The 18,923-nt window shown below is 39.2% G+C and overlaps 1 protein-coding gene across 2 annotated transcripts in view; it reads right to left on the bottom strand.

Annotated features, from left to right (window-relative positions):
- Positions 1-18,923, bottom strand: part of PCDH9 (protocadherin 9) — a 1,631,603-nt gene that overhangs the window by 752,321 nt on the left and 860,359 nt on the right. The gene's annotated exons all lie outside the window — the stretch shown is intronic.

Below are 18,923 nucleotides of genomic sequence, written 5' to 3'. Positions count from 1 at the left end.
ATTTAGGAGGAGCGTTGTGCAGTTAAAGCGCACGATTCCCATAGACTATAATGGGATCCGTGTGCTTGCAGAGCACTGCCCGCACGAATGATTCGTGTGGGCAGTGCGCAGCAAGCACACGGATCCCATTATAGTCTATGGGGTCCATGCACTTTAACTGCACAGTGCTGCAGTTGTGCTGATATTCCATTTGGGGGGTCCTCCTGCAGTCTCCTTCCGGACTGGAGGCAAGCACTAATGTGAGCCGGCCCTTACTCTGTATAGCATTCGGCCAATCAATGCTGGTTCTGCAGCAGGCTCATCTTTGCTAGTCAGGAGAGCTTTCAGCTTGCGGTTATGTGAGAGCTGACTTTTTCTCATAGAAATGCATTGACCAGCATTAATTGGCCGAATGCTATACAGTGTACAGCATTCGGCCAATCAACGCTGGTTCTGCTGGAGGCTCGTCTGTGAGGAGGCGGAGTCTAAGATCAGACCACAATGGAGACTGCTTTGGTCCTATCTTAGACTCCCCCTCCTCACAGATGAGCCTCCAGCAGAACCAACGTTGATTGGCCTAATGCTCTTCACTGAATAGCATTCAGCCAATCAAAGATGGTGAATGCATTCCTATGATAAAAAGTCAGCTCCCGCATAACCGCAAGCTGCCAGCTCTCCCGACTAGCAAAGAAGAGCCTGCTGCTGAACCAGCGTTGATTTTCTGAATGCTATACACTGTATAGCATTCAGCCAATCAACGCTGGTTCTGAATTGAATCTTTACTGCGAATAGCGAGAAGTATTCGAATGAGTACAAGTATTTTGAATACCGTAGTATTCTATCAAATACCTACTCGATCGAATACTACTCGCTCATCTCTAGTGCCTAATATTGACAAACAAAAAGAAATGTTGCATTGACTTGTTTGGCAATATGGTATCCAAGCTGCTATAAATCATAACATCACTTCAAGCAGCTTCACTGTTATACACTTAACTTTTCTAAAATTCAGTTAAGGACTTCAGTTTTTCATGATACTAATTCAATACAATATTTCAATATGCTAGTGAATCCCTTGATAAGCTGGCGTATTGAAATGTTTAGCAATATGGCATCCAAGCTGCTGTAAATAACAACCTCACCCCAAACAACTGCACTGTTATACCCATAACTTTCTGCAGATTCAGATGACGGCTCCAATTTCTCATGATGCTAATTCAGTATGCTAGTAAATCCCTTGACTTGCTATAACTCACATTATGACTGGGTATCTACCAACAAGTATAGAATACTGTATAGAAATAGGGGCCACACGGTGGCTCAGTGGTTAGCACTGCAGCCTTGCGGCGCTGGAGTCCTGGTGTTCAAATCCCGCCAAGGGCATAAAACCATCTGCAAGGAGTTTGTATGTTCTCCCCGTGTTTGCGTGGATTTCCATCCCATATTCCAAAAAAAGACATACTGATAGGGAAAAATGTACATTGTGAGCTCCATGTGGGGCTCACAATCTACATAAAAAAAAGAATACTGTATAGAAATTAATATATAAAAAATGTTTTGTTTTTTTCTTTCAAAGTTTATATATAAAGTATATAAGAATACAATGCAGATTACAATAAAACAGCTATTTGGATATTGTTTTGCGGATGTTTGGTATATAACCCTTTTCAATGGAAACAATTACTAAGACATATCACTCAAAATGGCACTGGAAAGAAATAGCAATTCCTCATTGTGACTCTTTACAAATAGAATACTCCTTGAGATGTATGTGAAAAAACTAATGTTTAAGAGTGCGTTAACACAATGCAAAATTACAGGCACAAAATAACGCGGCGTATACGCTCGTAACTCCCATTGAAATCAATGGGATCTTTTTGAGCGCTCAAACTCTGACACGCCGTATACATGCCAGATCACGCTCAATTTTACATCGTGTGAACGCAGCCTAAGGGTGCATTCACACTGAGTAAACACTAGCTTATTCTGAATGTAAAACACGTTCAGAATAAGCGGCGTCTAAAGCAGCTCCATTCATTTCTATGGGAGCGGGGATACGAGCGCTCCCCATAGAAATGAATGGGCTGCTTCTTTCACTCCGTGCAGTCCCATTGAAGTGAATGGGGAGTGCCGGCGTGTACGCTCCGGCATGAGCAGAGCTTGCCGTATACGCCGGCACTCCCCATTCACTTCAATGGGACTGCACGGAGTGAAAGAAGCAGCCCATTCATTTCTATGGGGAGCGCTCGTATTCGTGTTTTACGTTCAGAATAAGCTAGCGTTTACTCAGTGTGAATGCACCCTTAGACTGCACGTCAGAAGCCTAATCATGAGGTACAGATAGTTCCCTAATCTTACCTAAGAACAATTGGAAGAGGCCAATACGATGGATTGAGTTAAATGGTTTGATGAATCTGGTGGGTCTGAAAAGTGAGACAGTGAGAAATATTTCATTCATCTTTTGCAAAGTTATAGTAAGGCTGAGGCCTCACGTTGCGGAAACACAATTTTTTGTTGCAGATTTTGCTGCAGTTTTTTAAGCCAAAGCCAGGAGTGGATTGAGCAGAAGGTACAAGAATAAGAACTTCCTATATATGTCTCATTTCTTTTGTAGCTATTTTTGGCTTTGGCTCCAAAAAAATTCAACAAAATCTGCAACAAAAAAAAAGTCTATTTTTCTGCAGTGCAGGGCCTCAGCATAAAAGTTTCCTATTATGGTAATGATAAAAGAGTAATGTCTAATTATTGTATTTGAGAGAAATAAGTTTATGTAAAAAAATACCAGAGAATAATAAAAACGTAACAGAAAAATGTATTTGTTTTTAGTTTTCGGAAATTGTTCTGAACTGATTTGAACCTTACATTCTTGATAAAATTAGATTTCAGTATATTAAACGTAACATATGTCCAGCAATTAGTTCTTTCCTTGTCATCTGTTAAAGTTAAAACCATCAAAAAAGAATATCTGACAGATTTCAGATGTTATATAGCAGCAGGTTTCAAAGAGTTGAAATATGTACTAACAGTTAGGTAAATACGGCCAGTAGAGAGAAAAAAAAAAACCTCTAATATATATATATATATATATATATATCATAAACATAGGAAGTGCAACAAAGAGACTTTGTACAAATTCTTATTGTACCATACAATATTTTAAGATCAAAATTATTCAATCTAAACACTAATTTACAAGGTTTATGGAGGGTTTAGAAGTTATTTGGTTGGTTATATAATAAACATACTAATACAGTATAATTACCATCTCCACGCCATTGTTACTATTTCAGTGTCCATCTCATCCAGGGGTTATGGAACCTTTGTTCTGATATACTCAGGTCCCTCTCCCTTTCTGTGTCAAAGACATGCTTTAAGAGGGGCTAGCTGTCTGGCCAAGTTTATTATCCTTTTTCATTATTACTCTTATTTGCATAACAAAAATCAGCAAGAGAATGTCTAATGTTTTTGCAAAAATATAGCATGTCCATCCAACTGCTTGAGAAAATGCACCTCAAATACAACAGGATACGTGTATGTTCACACTGTAAGGGTGCATTCACACTACTGACACGCTGCCTGATTCTGAACGTTAAAACACGTTCAGAATCAGCGTGTATAAAGCAGATCCCATTCATTTCAATGGGAGCTGGCATACGAGCGCTCCCCATTGAAATGAATGGGATGCTTTTTTCACTACGAGCGCTCCCATTGAAGTGAATGGGAAGCACTCACATGTACGGCTCGGAATGAGCAGAGCTAGCCATACACATGAACGCTTCCCATTCACTTCAATGGGAGCGCTCGTAGTGAAAAAAGCAGCCCATTCATTTCAATGGGGAGCGCTCGTATGCCGGCTCCCATTGAAATGAATGGGAACTGCTTTATCCGCGCTGATTCTGAACGTGTTTTAACGTTCAGAATCAGGCAGCGTATCAGTAGTGTGAATGCAACCTTAAAATACTGGTTGGAGAAATCAGATGATTACTCTAATTTCAATAAAGCTAAGCAGTGTATGGTCAGCCATCATGATTTGAGTAGTGTTAGACTAGGTTCACATCTGCGTTTAGGTTCCGGTTTGTAGGTCTGCTTGGGAAAAAACTAATCTGCATAAAAAAACAGATACTTAGTAAACCCACAGACTCCATCATTTTCCCTTAGGAGGCATTGACCAATGCTTCTTTTTTCAGGAGACTGGTAACGATTGGTTCACATCAGTAGAGTACAAGCGCTGATGTAAACCGAGCCTTATGGTAGATAGTGATGGGCGATCCTTGTAAGATTTGTCTCAAGTATATTCACAAGGACTGCCAGGCAGAACCGGAATTGCTATAGTTATACTCTGGGGTGTCTTTAGACCTGGCATGTCTTTAGACCCAGAGCATAATAAACAGAGGCCCGAATGGTTTCTGTGGCTACTTAGAATAGTGAAATATTTTATGTGGCAGAAGGACCTTTGGGACCACTAAGGATCCAGGACCCCGTAGAGCCTGCTATCTCTGCTCTTCCTATAGCTGCGAGCAGTTATCCATGAAACGGGTAGGCGTAAATCCAAAGCAGTAAATAGAACGGCAATAACAGATCATCCCTATTCTGAATAGCTGATCTAGAACACAACAAATCCTTTATGATAGATAGATAGATAGATAGATAGATAGATAGATAGATAGATAGATAGATAGATAGATTATTTAGAACACGGATAAAACAATAGAGATAAATAATCATTTATAGATGACAAAGTATAGACAATTATCATTCAGGAGATTTTTGAGGATAACAGCTTTTCTAGAGATTAGCACAATAAATTCAGACCATATTGTGCCATTCATTTAATTTATTACGTTAATTAGAAATCAGTAGAAAAAAATTCTATGAAAATCCACTACAAATATCGCATTTTCATCTTTCTATAGGATCTAAAACGCTTTGAAAATTGACAAATCGACTGCCTGGACATCCCTAATAATATAAATGCTAGCGTAGGCACCAAAGAGCCTGAAGCTTTGCTTGAGGCTTGGTAACCCTGTAAGAGAGGTGAATGCAGTGGCTTTGTTACATTTTAACATAGGAAAATGATTTTGATGTCTGGATAATGCACCTTTTATGACACTGCTAAAAGAGATAAGTGAAAAGGGGAAAACAAAAAAAATTATCTAAACAACTTGCATTTAAAGAGGACCGGCTGTCTGGATAGGGCACCATGTTTTAAATGTAAAATTGTTAGCACCCATGATATAAATAAAGTATAAAATAAAAATAATTAATACAAAATAATGTGCATGGGCACATCATGTCATGTCCTTTGTATACAGGGCCAGAACTGGAGATTCAGTGCTCTGATATATCATGGGCATTATGATATGGTGCTAAATAGAGCTGCTAAACCAGATTTTGGACATAAAATCTGCATTACCGTAAATCAGGAATGCAATAAAGTAGCTTCACCTAAAATTATTAGAAGTTGAATTTCTCATTTAACACACTATGTACTATATATATATATATATATATATATATATATATATATATATATATATATATATATATATATATACACACACACTGTATATATTTGGCATATATGCCCAAAAGATTGCAGGTAAGCCTGCCAAGTGCTATATTTCAGTGAGTTCTAATGATACACAAAAGAAACAGTCCCAAGAAATCCATCTCTGCTGAATTCACTTTTGACTAATCCCTGATGTGTCTTAGAAAAGACGTGTATAGGGTTTCTGATTGCGAGAAGGCACCAATATGGACCCACAGCGGCACAAGTCACAAAGCCTTTATCCAAATGGCTTCCTTGAGTTGCATACAAATGGGTTATATGCAAATACATAAGATTACTCTCCAAGATCCCTGCCCTCGCTGATGAATACATAATTGATTTCAAATGAATTCATCTCACATGAATATCCCGGGTCTTCTAAGGTCTAAGATTAAAATAAAACAACCATTTTCTTGCTGATTGTTGCAACTAGTCAATGACATCACTGACCTATTCATCTCTTGAATTAACGTTATATGATGACTTCAAGAACCTCGGAGACAATGAGAATGGGTATTCTAGCATTGTACTGCATTCTGTACTCAATCATTCAGGATGTACTGTATTATTTTCTATATGATAAGAATATTAATATTATAACTATATAACTATAATAATGACTGACATTAATAAAATAAATATTCGCCTCAGAAGATTCACAACCTGACCTCAGCTTATAAATTACCATTGTAGTAGAAGGTAGATAGATAAGAAGTCAAAAGGAAAAAAATCTTTTTTTTTCTGTGCGTTCAATATAGACATACATGATGGTTTAATCCATGATTATTATTGCTATTATTTTTTGCATCTATTATTTAAGGTTGTGAATGTCAATGCCGAAGATACAATAATTCAATGCCCAAGATACAATAATACATTGCTGAAGATACAATGATATATTTTTAAGATGTGCTTGGAAAGTTTTGGCCATTGTGTTTTATACCATGGAATTTCAATCATTCCGAATAATTGATCCCATAGCTGTATACTGCATATATTACATATATTAAGAAATCATTTTGAAGTTCACATACATATTTCATATTTTCAGAAAATGTAAGAAGGTAAAAAGGGGTTTTCCAGGTCTCTGATACTGATGACCTACTCTCAGCATTATTCTGGAATGGAACTGAACTGCTGCAAACAGGCCATGGGACTAATGAAAGTGAAGAACGGTACTCAACTAAGCGCCAATGTCACTTCAACAGCTGATTTGTATAAGAGCTAGGTGTTGACCTCATAATCTAATACTGACTTTACTTTAAATAATCGAGTTGTTTCTTACTCCAGTAATAACAACACAGAAGACTAACCATAGCTAAACACTTAGTGGTTGTCCCTTCACCGACAACAACCTTATTAGCAGGGCTACTGTGGTCATCAACTGGCCATCATGAGCTCTGTTTCCCAAGACTCCACGCAAGCAGGTGACTTAGCCAAAATAAATTGTCATATTCCTGCAACAGTCAACACAGAGGGAATGTACATCGGGTCACTCAGATGAATGGCTGTCTATGAAACAAACAGATGGGCTGGGTGTGCCAAAGAAAGAACTACATCTCCAATGGGAAGGTCCCCTCTATGGGAACCAGCACTGGTGTCTATATGTCCTAATAGAGCAGATGGAAAGGGGGTATAAAAATTAGATAGCCTTTTAAGGTCTTGTAATTTGTATTACAATACCAGGACAGTTAATGAACACGTTCCACAAGGGTTCTATAACTACCATGTACAAGATGGAGTTCACATAGTTTTCAATAGGGTTCTGGCTTCATAAATTTCCAGATAGCAGTGCATTGTGTAGGGACTTTAGCTCACAAACATGTGCATGACTATGGCTACAGCTGTCATGTGACTTGATATTACATGTAATGGTATGAATGGATTCCCATGTATCATCCCCAGGATAAACACAGTGACATATATAAATGTACTTTAAGGGATCCCTCCTCTCCTCCATTAGAATGTATGGAATGGCCCATCTTACAACTCTTACGTTGTATCATCTAATAGCTTCTCTTTGTCTCCTTCCCCTTTTCCCATAAATAAACCACACTGTTAGTGTTTACTGCAGACCGCGACTTCACGGCTTTTATTTTCATGTTCTGGGTTTAATAACATTACCAATAAAAGTTCATTTACCTATTGCTCCCATATACATTGCCTATTTACGTCGTTTTATAGGGCTGTTCTGCACTGCAAGAGGGGTTTTATACCATTATTTAATGAGCAATTACATCAAATTCTCTTTATGAGCTAGCCTTGTACAGTCCATAACCAACTTTCTAAGTCTGGATTTTGTACCATCTTGCTTACTAGGCCACAGCTGTATGCTATTATTACATAGTCTTAGATTGAATGTTATATACAAAGTGCAATTCTGAAGATTTTCTATATGAGTTGTTGAAAAAATATAGAAAATATGAAGGAAAGACCAGGCTCATGGACTAGTTTGTGTTTTATGACATATGGAAAACTAATTGAAGGAATTTATGCAACTATTCTGTACATTGGCCTCAATGGTAATGGGTGTGTGTTATGCTATTGCTGCAAATAGAGTTAGCAAAGGCCATTTAGGGACCACCAAAGTAGTGTCGGATTGAATTTTTCTATCTGCTTTCTTTTTATTTTGCAGTCAGACAATTTTCTTTCCTGTACAACCCCTTTAAAATACTTTTTTCCTACAGATAATGTAAGGTATAGTGGCACATCTAAAAGGCATCCTGCAGAGAGAACAGTGGTTGAAATGACCATTGCTACTATCTGAGATTTTGAAAGCAGCAAGGGGCACAGTTTTCGTCTGTTACTATTACAGATGCTAACAATAAATATCAACCATTATCCTCTGTGGAGAGCAGATGGTGTAACTGACACATAATGTAAAACGTATCAGTTACTATATACCTGGCTCTTGTGAGACCATATCCTACATAGGTAAATGCAAGCATAAATTGGAACCAAATTTGTTACACTTCCTCTAAATTATAACCTTGATGGTCTATTTGGATTAATTAACATTTGGAGTTGGCAACCCTGGTGAGACATTTGGACCAGTAAAAAAGTGAGGGTATGTTCACACGAATCCGCCTCAAAATCCACCCGCAAAAACACCAGAAAATCTTTTTTTTTAGAAAGGTCTGTTAGTGTTAGTGATGGGTTAATAAGTATACCCATATACCTTTAGCAGTGTTTGGAGTGACATTTAGTTCTCTGTGCAGAGTGATCTTCACTTGGTCTGATGTAGATTATGTAGCTTGATCACGGTTGGGAGGAAGGACCTACGATAACGCTCCTTCTCAAGGTCTCATACATGGGGTGGGATTTATTCTCCTGCAAGGAGCTCACCACGGACAGTATCCTTCTGTTACCCACCAACTGTACTGGGTCCAGGGGGCTCCCCAGGACAGAGCTGGCCCTTCTAATTAGCCTGTCAAGTCTATTTCTGTCCCTGGTTGATATACTGTTCTCCCAACAGGCTACACTGAAAAAAATGGCTGAAGCAACCACAGAGTTGAAAAAGGCCCTAAGAAGTGGCCACTGGACTCCAAAGGCCCTGAGCCTCCTGAGCAGGTAGAGTCTGCTGTGGCCCTTTCTGTGCAGCACCTCCAGGTGATCAGCCCAGTCTAGTTTATTGTTGAGGAGCACACCCAGGTACTTATAGGTCTTGACTATCTCAATGAAAGTCCCTTGCATCTCCACCGTTTACTAAAATCCACCACCATCTCCTTGTTCTTCCCAGCATTAATCCTGAGGTGGTTCTGCTGGCACCATTCAACAAAATCCCGGTTTAAGTCTCTGTATTCCCTATCATCACCATCAGTGATAAGGCCTACTATTGCTGAGTCATTGGAGTACTTCTGTAAGTAACAGCTTGATGAGTTGTGCCTAAAGTCAGCAGTGTACAGTGTGAAGAGAAATGGGACTAGAATTGTACCTTGTGGTGCCCCCATACTAGCCCCCAGAAACTACCAAGATGCTCATCCAGGCCCTCATAATCTCCCGCTTAGACTACTGCAACACCCTTCTGCATGGACTCCCGGCAAACACCCTCGCCCCCCTCCAGTCCACCTTAAACTGTGCTGCTCGCTTAATCCACCTCACCCCCCGATCTTCATCGGCTGCTCCCCTCTGCCAGTCCCTCCACTGGTTACCCATAGCCCAGCGAATTGAGTTCAAGCTACTAACGCTAACATACAAAGCCATCCACAACCTGTCCCCTCCATATATCTCTGACCTCATCTCCCGCTACCTGCCCACACGTAACCTCAGATCCTCCAACGACCTCCTACTCCGCTCTGCCCTCATCCGCTCCTCACACAACCGTCTCCAAGACTTCTCCCGTGCATCCCCCATACTCTGGAACTCCTTACCACGACACATAAGACTGACCCCCACAATCACAGGCTTCAAGAAGGCCCTGAAGACTCACCTATTCAGGAAGGCCTACAACCTCCAATAACACTATCACCGCACCGCCATCTGTACAGTCTCCCCCTCTCCTTCTGTCTCTAACCCCTTCCCTCATAGATTGTAAGCCCTCGCGGGCAGGGCCCTCTCCTCCACTGTGCCAGCCGATCACTGTTAGTATGATATGTACCTGTATATTTTGTGTATTGTATGTAACACCCAAATGTAAAGCACCATGGAATTAATGGTGCTATATAAATAAACAATAATAATAATAATACTACTGATCACAGTGTCAAACATACAAATGTTATGAGGGACCAATAAATTCTCCCAAGGGAGACGGATTGACAAATCTCTGCATCATAAGATTCTAGGCAGTTTCATCCTGATTTAACTATAAAAAAAAACTAAGTTTCCTTGAAAAGGTTATGATAGCAAATAAGAAACAATAAGCAATTATTAACCAGGGGTTCACCATGAAAGCTACAACGAGTGACAAAACATGATTTCATAAAATCCAGCAATGAGTACATGATGTGAAGAATGGCTTTCTTATTATTTGGCTGTTGAGGGGAATTAGTTCAAAGGTATGTGCATAAACATCTCATGTGGTTTGAATGCATTTCTACTATAGGCATTGTTCTCTTTTCTTAGTTTTAGCATAAGCTAGAGGAAAATAATTGATTTTGATTATAAGACTTGAAAAGCTCTGAGCTTAGGATGCTAAATCAATACAAAGGATAATGAACCATTGTTATATTTTGTGAAGAAAAAAAGATAATAAAGGGAAAACTTAGAAGTTTCATACATAAAAAATAAAAGATAAACCTTCTGAAGTAGATAAGATCATCAATATATGCTATAAAGTTGCATAGTACACCACAATAAATGAATACTAATCAATGTAATACAGCCTGAACACACCCTGTAGTATTAAAGGGGTCATTAAGGATTTTAAAGGGTGTTCCAAATAACTTTTATTTCACCTGCATACACAAGTTGTCTACGCAACATGTGATCACCTAGTGGTTGATATGGGAATTGCTTCCTGTCAAGGGTTTCTAGTGTACAGTATATTTGTCTCTTAGCACTGTGAGAGGGTGTTCACACTAGAGCCTGTGTCAACCCGCTGGGTCTCTGTCCTATTCCCCAGACAAACTTGCATAGGTAAAGGCTTCCCGGCGGTCAGTGTTAAAACCCATTCATTTGAATAGGTTTTCAAACCAAACCGCTGGTGTCCGTATGCAGCTTCTTTGCGGGGAAACCATTTTTTTTTTTTTTTTTGGCTGAACAGAAAGTCAGACATGCAGGACTTTGTGTCCGGCCAAAAACACAGTTTCCCTGTGGAGAGGCTGCATATGGGCACCAGTGGTTTGCTTTTAAGACCCATTCAAATAAATGGATTTTAACACCGGGAAGCCTTTCCCTATGCAGTTTCTTTGGGGAATAGGTCAGAGAGCTGGCGGGCGGACAGGTGTACATCTTTGACATAGACTGCAGTGTAAACATTGCAGAAAAACAGCTTTTTTTTAATGATTTTGCTAGTTTTTTTTTTTTTTTTTTTAAGCAGGTCAAGAGTGGATTAACAGAACAGAAACATCTAAGAGCTTCCTTTATATTTTCCATTCCTTTTCAAGCCACTCCTGTCTGTTGCTCAAAAAGCTGCAGCAAAATCTGCAACATAAAATGCTGCGTTTCTGCATCGTGGGGTCTTAGGGCTAGTTCACATGGGGAAAGTTGGCAGCGGATTTTGACGTGGTATCCACCTCAAAATCTGCTGCTCCCATTGACTTCAATGGAAGCCGCTCGCTTCTTTTTTCTGCTAGCGAGTAGCGGAAAAAAGAAGCAAGCTGCCCTATCTTGCCATGGATTCCGCAGCTGAATCAGCTGCAGTGTCCATGATGCGAAGCTCTGGCCCATTCATTTGTGCCTAATCCATCGCGGAATGCTGTGACGGGATGCCAGTGCACTGTAACGGCATCCTGTCGCGGCAGCCGCAACGGAATGTGTATACGCGGAACCCCGTGTGAACTAGCCTTTAGCCTTAGGGTATATTCCACAGAATTGTTACAATTGTTACAGAAATTTCTGTGACTGAAAATCAGTTCCATTTATCTGAAAGGGGTTGTTTTTCACAAAAAAACACATTGTTTTTTTACAAGCTCTATTCACACTAGTAAGACAGCCAAAGAAATATCTGCAACAAATGTGAATATATCCATGTAGTGATATTTGTCACAGTCTATACTCATTCAGTACTGTGTATAGATTCAAGTAGATGAGTATAAAAAAAAATGCTGTGACAAACTTTGCAACTGAGCGGAGGAATTATAACTGGACTACTTCCCTATCTAAATTTGTCCTGCAGTCTGAGACTAGTTAATATTGATATGTATTTAAAATGTCATTTTGTGGTTGTTTGTGAAATATATACTATGATCCTTTATAGTCCTAGGGGAATAAATGGGAAGATTTGTGCAGTTACTGTATAAATCAAATGCCTGCAAAGTCAAAGATGCTTTAAGTATTTTCATTAAACAAGATGACATAAAAATATAAGTTGAGAATTATGAAGTGAGGGTAATACTACGAAGGCATGAAGGCAGCATTAAATCCCATGTTATCTAGTGAAGTCTAGTTAAGATGATAGATTTTCACAGACACTTTGATGATTAAGTTTTATAGAAACATTTTTGATCTAGAAAAGTTTTACTTTGAGATGTTTAAGTACTAAAACCCAATACCGTACTGCAATGATATGCTTTAATTTAATGAGCAAAATTTTTGTGCAACGTCTTGCAGGTTCCTATTGAGTCTTATTGAAATCATTGGGGTCTAAGGGTTTCTCAACTGTTCATTACTGGGACTAGACAGAACATGGCTGGTTCTCAACCAATGGTCAATGTCCATGCAGGAATTAAAATTGTATTGAAATGTATCTTCCCTTTCTCTCCCGGGCCCAATATAACATTATAGAAGTACTTGCACATATGATTTATCATTTTTCCCATTAGCAATAGGTGTCTTGTAAACTGCTGTATAGTTCCTTTGCTCACGCAGTGCTTCTCGTTTGCAGTACAGCTTCCGTTCAGGGTTCCCTGTTGTGTCATGTGATCAGTAGTCATACACTGTAGATTGGAAGTCATTTTCTCTGTGCAAGTCTGAGAGCCTTGATGTGAGCCTCATAAACTTGCATAGAGAAACCGACTTGTGTTCTACTCTTAGAGCATCTAGGATTCAGCACATCAGACTTACGATCGTATACCACAGCAAGGAACCCAAACAAAGGCTTACTGCAAAAATATAGCACCAGGTGAATAAAATGAGAGTACCGCAGTTTACAAGATACCCAGCACCAGTCATCAAAGTGATAAATGAATTGTGGAAGTACTGCTTCAAATAAGGAGAAAAGTACTCAGTTATGCTGCTAAATCTGAGGCTGGCTCAGTCAAAAAGTAATTTATTCAAGCCTATTATCTATTTTTGTCAGAACTGCCGCCACTAACCATTGGTACCTTCTAGAGATGAGCAAACACTGTTCAATCGAATAGATATTCGATCAAATATCAGAGTACAGCATTCGGACAATCAACACTGGTTCTGCCAGAGGAGGCAGAGTCTAAGATCGGTCCACAGCAGTCTCCATTCTGGTCCGATCTTATACTCCGCCTCCTCACAGACGAGCCTCCGGCAGAACCAGCATTGATTGGCCAAATGCTGTATTTTGTAGGGCATTCGGCCAATCAATGCTGGTCAATGCATTTTGATGGGAAAAAGTCAGCTCCCGCATATCGCAAGCTAACAGGGATCCTGACGTAATACAGTGACTTGGGCATGTTACAAGCCCCCAGACATGCTTCCCCTGCTGTCCCAGTTGAATTCCAGGGTGTTGGCATCATTTCCTGGGGTGTCATAGTGGACTTGGTGACCCTCCTGAGTCGTAGAGTGGGATCCCCTCAAACAAAGCATTTTTTTCCCCCTAGACTATAATGGGTTTCGATATTCGTTCGAATAGTCGAATATTGAGGGGCTATTCTAAACAAATATTGAATCTCAAATATTTTACTGTTCACTCATCTCTAGTGCCTTCCAATTTCACAAGCAGTGGTCTAACACAGTTTGCATATGATGTAAGTTCACTGCCATAAGTGTTATCCCTAGACAAGGTGAACCGACTTATACCAAGCCTATTGTCACCCAAATATTCCAAATTTTTAGTTATTTTTTTCTTTGGAGATTTGGTTCAGGCAAACTAAAGTGGCCACTGCATTATACACTGGGGTCTTTTCCAAAACATGGTATACATACTGGCCCTATTTTATGGACTGAACTTGGCTGTGTGAAATGCAACTACATGCATGATAGTAAGTTAAGATGCAATGAGTTACCTAACTGCCAGATTGTACCAAACACACAGTTTTTTGTCAGTTCAGCACATTAACAATCCAGTAGTTACGGGATGGACACTACCATTATTATTATCTGTTGCTGTCATCCATCATATAGGATGAGAGCAATAGACATCAATAGTAGTAGATTGATGGATGCATTAGCCGCCTCCATCTCCATCCATTCCCTTAGACTATAAGTTATACAACATGTCAGAAACTTTCTTCCATTGTGTTAGTTTACCATTTTAACAGATGAAAAGGCCTGCATGCAAAACTTTTTTCTTCCATCAGAAAAGTAAAAAAGATAACGGAAGAAATGTTCTGTCATGTATTTACACAAGAGTAAGTGAGGACAGACACCAGACGGAGTGGGCTGGGTCTACATCAGTCACTCTACTACTGTTACAGTCTGTTGTTCTTATCCTATTATGGATGAGAGACATGGACATTAATAACAGTCCTGTGGACCTATTCTCTGTGCTTCTCAGGTCCACTACCACTCATGCTATACCCTCTTTACAATAACTTTACAACATGGTCGTGTACCCATTGCTCCTAATCACTAGCTGCAGCAGACAAAACTAACATTAACTAATATTACAACTAATATTACATTTTATGCTGGGCAATGTTTTCACATAGATTCTTATGCATGGACATTTGCAAACAGAAATCAAACATACCGTACAGTACATTGTACTTTTACTAGAAGGGACACAAATGTCTTTCATTTCCTGGAATGCCTTAGTTTCCCATAACGCAGCCTCTTAAAGATTCTGCTTCTCTTTGAAACTTACTTTAAAAATAAGATTTCTGTATTCTGTGCACTTTTTGCTAATGGCATATGAATCAAGCATAGAACAAAAGTGCTCTTATCTGCTGACATTTGGTAATTGCAGACAGTACAAACAATGCACTATTTTCTATTTTCAAGACTGCTTCGATATCATGCACAAAGTTTGGGTGCAAAAAGTTCCACTGCAAGAATCCACTGCTGGGATATTCTAATTGGGGACCACATGTAGAAAGAAGGGGGGGCAATGGCACTGTGTACCGGAGCATGCAATATAGCAAAGAGGAGCAAGCAAGATAACAGGTGTACAGCACGGGAACCTTGCCAATAGTCAATAAATTTAAGGCCTCGTTTTCCAAGCAATTTTTTTTCAACTTTTCAGTGTCGCATTCCAAGAATCACTATTTTTTATTGCTATTTAAAATAACCAAAATGAGGACTTATTTTTATGCCATAAGTTGTATTTTAATAGCTCCATTTTAAGGTAGATATACTATAAATTATTCATTAAAGGGATTATCCAGGACTATGATATTGATATGCTGTGGTATCTTCACTACTTGTGCTTTACCTATAGATTTACGGTAAAGTCCCACTTTTTGGAAACAATGCTTCTTTTGTTGCAAATTTTGCTGCAATTTTTTTTTAGCTAAAACCAAGAATGGCTACAGAGGGAATGGGAAATATATAGTAAGTCCTTACACTTCTACCTTCTGTTCAATTCAACCCTGGCTTTGGCTCAAAAAAATCACAACAAAATTTGCAGCAAAAGAAGCTGCGTTTCCGCAACGTGGAGCCTCAGCATTAAAAAGGGAGAGAAAAACTGCAGAAAACATTGCAGCAAAAATACAATGAAAAACACTGCTGACAAAAATGTGATTCCATTTCTGTGGTGTTTTTTTTTTTTTCTGCAGCATTTTTTAGTTGTGTACTCCAACATGGGGCCTTAGCCTAGAAGAGGCCCCACATTGCCAAAACGCTGTTTGTTTGTTTTTGTTGTTGTTGTTGCAGATTTTGTTGTGGTTTTTTTGAGCCAAAGCCAAGAATATCTACAAAAGAAATGGGAAATATACAGTGTTGGCCAAAAGTATTGGCACCCCTGTAGTTTTGTCAGATAATACTCAGTTTCCTCCAGAAAATGATTGCAAGCACAAACTCTTTGGTATTAATATCTTCATTTATTTTGCTTGCAATGAAAAAACACAAAAGAGAATGAAAAAAAAAAAAGTCAAATCATTGATCATTTTGCACAAAACTCCAAAAATGGGCCGGACAAAAGTATTGGCACCCTCAGCCTAATACTTGGTAGCACAACCTTTAGACAAAATAACTGCGAACAACCGCTTCCGGTAACCATCAATGAGATTCTTATAATGCTGTGCTGGAATTTTAGACCATTCTTCTTTGGCAAACTGCTCCAGGTCCCTGAGATTTGAAGGGAGCCTTCTCCAAACTGCCATTTTGAGATCTCTCCACAGGTGTTCTATGGGATTCAGGGCTGGACTCATTGCTGGTCACTTTAGAAGTCTCCAGTTCTTTCTCTCAAACCATTTTCTAGTGCTTTTTGAAGTGTGATTTGGGTCATTGTCCTGCTGGAAGACCCATGACCTCTGAGGGAGACCCAGCTTTCTCACACTAGGCCCTGCATTATGCTGCAAAATTTGTTGGTAGTCTTCAGACTTCATAATGCCATGCACACGGTCAAGCAATCCAGTGCCAGAGGCAGCAAAGCAACCCCAAAACATCAGGGAACCTCCGCCATGTTTGACTGTAGGGACCGTGTTCTTTTCTTTGAAGGCCTCTTTTTTTCCCCCTTTAAACTCTATGTTGATGCCTTTTCCCAAAAAGCTCTAATTTTGTCTCATCTGACCAGAGAACAATCTTCCAAAACGTTTTTGGCTTTGTCAGGTAAGGTTTATGTCTCTGGGTAAGAAGTGGGGTCTTCCTGGGTATCCTACCATACAGTCCCTTTTCATTCAAACGCCGACGGATAGTACGGAGTGACACTGTTGTACCCTTGGACTGCAGGGCAGCTTGAACTTGTTTGGATGTTAGTCAAGGTTGTTTATACACCATCCGCACAATCTTGTGTTGAAATATCTCATCAAGTTTTCTTTTCTGTCCACATCTAGGGAGGTTAGCCACAGTGCCATGGGCTTTAAACTTCTTGATGACACTGCGCACGGTAGACACAGGAACATTCAGGTCTTTGGAGATGGACTTGTAGCCTTGAGATTGCTCATGCTTCCTCACAATTTTGCTTCTCAAGTCCTCACAGTTCTTTGGTCTTCTTTCTTTTCTCCATTCTCAATGTAGTACACACAAGGACACAGGACAGAGGTTGAGTCAACTTTAATCCATTTCAACTGGCTGCAAGTGTGATTTAGTTATTGCCACCACCTGTTAGGTGCCTCAGGTAAGTAACAGGTGCTTTTAATTACACAAATTAGAGAAGCATCACATGATTTTTCAAACAGTGCCAATACTTTTGTCCACCCCCTTTTTTATGTTTGCTGTGGAATTATATCCAATTTGTCTTTTTGACAATTCTTTTTGTGGTTTTCCATTGAAGACAAATTAAATGAAGTTAATAATACCAAAGAATCTGTGATTGCAATCATTTTCTGGAAGAAAATGAGTATTATCTGACAGAATTGCAGGGGTGCCAATACTTTTGGCCAACACTGTAGGAATCTTCTTATACTTTTACCTTTTGCTCAATCCACTCCTGGTTTGGGCTCAAAAGAATGCAGCAAAATCTGCAACAACAACAAAAAAAAAAACCTGTGTTTCCGCAACATGGGGCCTAAGGCTAAAGCCCCACGTTGCGGAAATGTAACTTTTTTTGTTTCAGATTTTGTTGCAGTTTTTTTTAGCTAAAGCCAGGAGTGGATTGGGAAAAAGGGAGAAGTATAAGAACTTCCTATATCTTTCCCATTCCTTTTGTAGCCATTCTTGGCTTTGGCTCAAAAAACCGCAACAAAATCTGCAACAAAAAAAGCTGTGTTTCCAAAATGTGGGGCCTTAGCCTGAAGGTAGAAAGCTTCAAAAATTGAATCTATTACAGTACATTGTATATACTTCAGTAACAAACTCTTGAGCTGTCCACCAAATGTTAGTTTTTACAATTTGCAGTTTATCTTTTAAGCTGATGATCCGTCTTCTAGTGTTACTTTTCATAAAAAACAATGTTATATGGCAAAATTTAACTATTGATTTTCATCCCAACATCACTTAACTGTAAAGAAACACTATTGTGATATATGAGCAAGCTGTGATTTGTGATCATGAAGGTAAATGAGACAGCTATGGCTTCTAAGTATCATTTAAAGGACCAGCCTCTAATGAACCATTTATACGACTTACCATCATGATGAATTTTTCAGTAATCGATGAATGTGGACTATGGGTGATATTAAGTATATTGAGATAAATGGGGAATTAGTTTCTTCATAGGGATCATTAACTGATCACTAACAGAGTTAATAATATTTAAAGGAATTCTAAAGAAATGTTGGCTTTCAGAATGATAAGATGATCGTGTTTCTAATGGCTTTTTCTTCGGTCATCTGGCCTGCTGGGACATACTGTAGCATGTCTTCTGATGTAGATTTATGAGACCAGTGGTGTAAATGAGCTATTGAAGCAGAGTATAAGCACCAAATCAGTTTTCACTGTAATTACAACAGGAGACTTTTATTACATTTCTTCAGACTGTTCAGACTACATGATATTGATCCTCATAAAAGAACACATTCACAAAAAACATACCTTCCATCACTTTATCGTAAAAGTCTCTTAC

Source organism: Leptodactylus fuscus, chromosome 2 (genome assembly GCF_031893055.1).
Source record: "Leptodactylus fuscus isolate aLepFus1 chromosome 2, aLepFus1.hap2, whole genome shotgun sequence".
Lineage (NCBI taxonomy): Eukaryota > Metazoa > Chordata > Amphibia > Anura > Leptodactylidae > Leptodactylus > Leptodactylus fuscus.
Note: the sequence above shows the minus strand (reverse complement) of the source record. Positions and strands in the feature narration are given on the sequence as shown.